This window comes from Neophocaena asiaeorientalis, unplaced genomic scaffold (genome assembly GCF_003031525.2).
Source record: "Neophocaena asiaeorientalis asiaeorientalis breed wild unplaced genomic scaffold, Neophocaena_asiaeorientalis_V1.1 scaffold367, whole genome shotgun sequence".
Classification (NCBI taxonomy): domain Eukaryota; kingdom Metazoa; phylum Chordata; class Mammalia; order Artiodactyla; family Phocoenidae; genus Neophocaena; species Neophocaena asiaeorientalis.
The window spans coordinates 1,392,523-1,396,702 of record NW_020174043.1 but is presented as its reverse complement, the minus strand read 5'-3'; positions in this window follow the sequence as shown (position 1 = coordinate 1,396,702).

Here is a 4,180-nt window from a genome sequence, read left to right as displayed (position 1 = left end):
TATATATATATATATATACACACACACACACACATATGATTGTTTTAAGTTACTAATCTCTTAATTTCAAATATTCTGCACTTCTATTCTCTTCCCCCCACAATTACTGGTTTAGATAACATATTGGTGTGTGGGTGATTTCCTACCTTTACTGTAGCCTTGTCTTTACGGGTGAGCTTTCCCATTCATGATACATTTGTTTCTAGTTGTGCCCTTTATTTTTCTGCCTAGAGAATATCCTATAGCATTTGTTGTAAAACTGGTTTGGTGGTGCTGAATTCTCTTAACTATTGCTTGTCTGTAAATCTCTGTCAGATCTGAATGACAGCCTTGTTGGGTCAAGCAACCTTGGCTGTAGGTTCTTCACTTTCATCACTTTAAATACATCATGTCACTCCCTTCTAGCCTGCAGAGTTTCATCTGAAAAATCAGCTAATAACCTTAAAGGGATTCCTATGTATGTTAGTTGTTGCTTTTTCCTTGTTGCTTTTAATATTTTCTCTGTCTTTAAATTTGTCAATTTAGTTAATAAATGTCTTGGCATGTTCTCCCTTGGGTCACCTTGGGTTTATTCTCCCATACAGGGCTAAAAGAAGTCTTACCATTGCCTTGTTTAATTTTAGCTGATCTCATAAACCATTTCAAAAATTACTAGTTTACAGTAGTGCATTGATAAAATCTAGAAAACTAGCTAGAAGACAGAATACTTGGACACTTATGTGGAAAACGGAAATTGCAAAATATTGCACTGAAAGGCAATTTTTTTTTTTAAATTCACATTACTATACCATCTCAGGTTTGGGCTTAAGCTTAGGTATTTGTTAAATCACTATTTTTAATCCTATTAATACTGCTAAGGATAATAAAGATGATGGTAAAATAAAATCTTATTAGACAGTTACCTTTTAGTATCTACTTTCCTTTTATCAATCATATCAAAGCAAAACTGAACTTAGTTGCTTTATTTCTATGAAAAATATTAAAAGTAATACCATGAATAATTATATATATGTAACATGTTATATGTATATAATGTTATATATGTAATAATATATATATATATATATTAAAAAAAAATTATGGGACTCTGCTTCCTGGACTTGGGTAACTCTTTCCTTTCCCTTGTTAGGGAAGTTTTCAGCTATTATCTCCTCAAATATTTTCACTGGCTCTTTCTCTCTCTCTTCTCTTTCTGAGACCCATATAATGTGAATGTTGGTGTGTTTAATGTCGTCCCAGAGGTCTCTGAGACTTTCCTCATTTAGTTTCATTCTTTTTTCTTTATTCGGCTTGGTAGCAGTGATTTCCACCATTCTGTCTTCCAGCTCACATATTCATTCTTTTGCTTCATTTATTCTCCTGTTGATTACTTCTAGTGTGATTTTCATTTCAATTATTGTGTTCTTCAACTCTGTGTGGTTGTTCTTTATATTTTCTAACTCTCTGTTAACAATTTCTTGTAACTTCTCACTCTGTGCCACTATTTTTTCCTGACCTCTTGGATCATCTTTACAATCATTAATCTAAACTCTTTCTTGTGTACATGGCCTATCTCCTCATCACCTATTTGTTCTTCTGAGGTTTTATCTTGCTCCTTCACCTGGAACATATTCCTCTGTCATCTCATTTTGTCTAAATTTCTAGTTGTATTTTTATGTATGTGGAAAGTTAGTTTTGCTTTTTGCCCTCTGAGAAGTGGCCCTCTCTAGAGGATGCTCTATGTGTCCCAGTAGTACTTTCTCATCTCATCATCCAAGGGCAAAGGAACAGCTGGTCCTAGGGTAAGTCCTGATCTTTGTTTGTGGACTGAGTTCCGCAGGATGCTGGATCATAGCATTCTTGCTTCTAGTGTCTGCCCCCTGGTGGATGAGGCTGGTCTAAGAGGCTTGTGCAGGCTTCTTGGTGGGATGGACTACTGCCTGCTCACTGGTGGTTGGACTTGGGTCTTGGTCCTCTTGTGGGTAGGGCCTTTCAGTGGGTGTGTCTAGAGTGGCTGTGAGCTCAAGAAGTCTCTAGGCAGCCTTTCTGCTGCTGGGTGGGGCTGTATTCCTACCCTTTTCATTGTTTGGCCTGAGGCATCCCAGCACTGGAGCCTACAGGATGTTGGGTGGGGCCAGGTCTTAGTGCCAACATGGTGACGTCCAGGAGAGTTAATGCTGATGAATATTATCTAGGACCTTTGCCACCAGTGTCCTTGTCCCCATGGTGAGTCACAGCCAACCCCCAACTCTGCAGAGTTCCTCCAAGACCTGCAGGTAGGTCTGGTCCAGGATCCTATGAAATCAGTGCTTTTCCCCAGGGTCCTTATTCACATAAGACCTGTGTGTACCCTCCAAGAGTGGAACCTCTCTTTCCTTCAGTCCTGTGGATCTTCTGAAATCAAGTGCCTCTGGCCTTCAAAGCCAAATGCTGTGGTGACCCCTCCTCTTGATTCCAGACTCCCAGACTGGGGAGCCTGATGTGGAACTGAAATCTCACTCCTGTGGGAGAACTTCTGTGATATAATTGTTCTCCAGTTTGTGGGTCACCCACTAGGGGGTATGGGATTTTATTCTATTGTGAGAACGCCCCTCCTACTGTCTCATTGGGTTTCTTTTTTGTCTTTGTATGTAGAATATCTTTTTTGCTAGGTTCAGTTCTCTTTTTTTTTTTTTTTTTTTTTTTAATGGCTTTTCAGGGGTTTTTTTTGTTTTTTTTTTTTTTTTTTTTTTTTTTTTTGTGGTACACGGGCCTCTCACTGCTGTGGCCTCTCCCATTGCGGAGCACAGGCTCCGGACGCGCAGGCCCAGCGGCCATGGCTCATGGGCCCAGCCGCTCCGCGACATGCAGGATCCTCCCCTACCGGGGCACAAACCCGTGTCCCCTGCATCGGCAGGCGGACTCTCAACCACTGCACCACCAGGGAAGCCCTCTTTGTGATTTTGATATGCTCATGAGAGGAGGTGAGCTTAGGGTCCTTCTACTCTACCATCATGTCTCCCTTTTCCAATGTTCACCTCATCCCTACCTCAACCTTCCTCCCTGTGGCTTGGGACCTAGAGTCAGCGGATCCCAACCACTGGAAGGAGGAAAGCAGGAAAAAGTTAAGAGTCAGAGGCCTATTCTTAACTTTTAGAGAAATCTTCATACTGTTTTCCATAGTTGTTGCATCAAATGCCATTCCCACGAACAGTGCATGAAGTTTCTTTTTTCTCCATATACTCTCTGACAGTTGTTATTTCTTTTCTTTTTGATAACAGGCATTCTAACAGGTGTGAAATTATATCGCATTGTCATTTTAATTTACATTTCCCTAATAATTATTGACATTGAACACCTTTTCAAGTGTCTGTTCGCAGTCCTCTCACTGTCGTGACCTCTCCCATTGCAGAGCACAGGCTCTAGGTGTGCAGGTTCAGTGGCCATGGGTCATGGGCCTAGCCGCTCCACAGCATGTGGGACCTTCACAGACCGGGGCACGAACCTGTGTCCCCTGCATCGGCAGGTGGACTCTCAAACACTGTGCCACCAGGGAAGCCCTTCCCATTTTTTTAATTGGGTTTTTTTGTTTGTTTGATATTGAGTTTTATTAGCTCTTTATATACTTTGAATATTAACCCCTTATCATCACATAATTTGCAAATATATTTTCCCATTAGGTAAGTTGTCCTTTTATTTTGTTGATGTCTTCCTTTGCTATGCAGAAATTTTTAGTTTGATGTAACCCCATTTGTTCATATTTTCCTTTGCTTCTTTTGCCTGAAGAGATATATCCAGAAAGATATTACTAAGACCAATGTCAAAGAGCACACCGCCTATGTTTTCTTCTAGGAGTTGTATGGTTTCTGACCTCATTCAAGTCTTTAATCTACTTTGTGTTAATTTTTGTTATGGTGTGAAATACTGGTTTAGTTTGATTCCTTTGCATGTAGCTGTCCAGTTTTCCCACTATTTATTGAAGAGACTATCAGTTTCCCATGGTATGGTCTTTGCTCCTTGTCATAAATTAATTAATCATATAGGTGTGCAGTTTTTTGGGGTGTTCTTAACTCTGTTCCTTTGATCTATGTGTCTGTTTTTCTGCCAATACAGTGCTGCTTTGATTACTAGAGCTTTGTAACATAATTTGAAATCATGAAGTGTGAAACATCCAGCTTTGTTCTTTCCTCTCAGGATTTCTTTAGATATTTGGGGTCTTTTT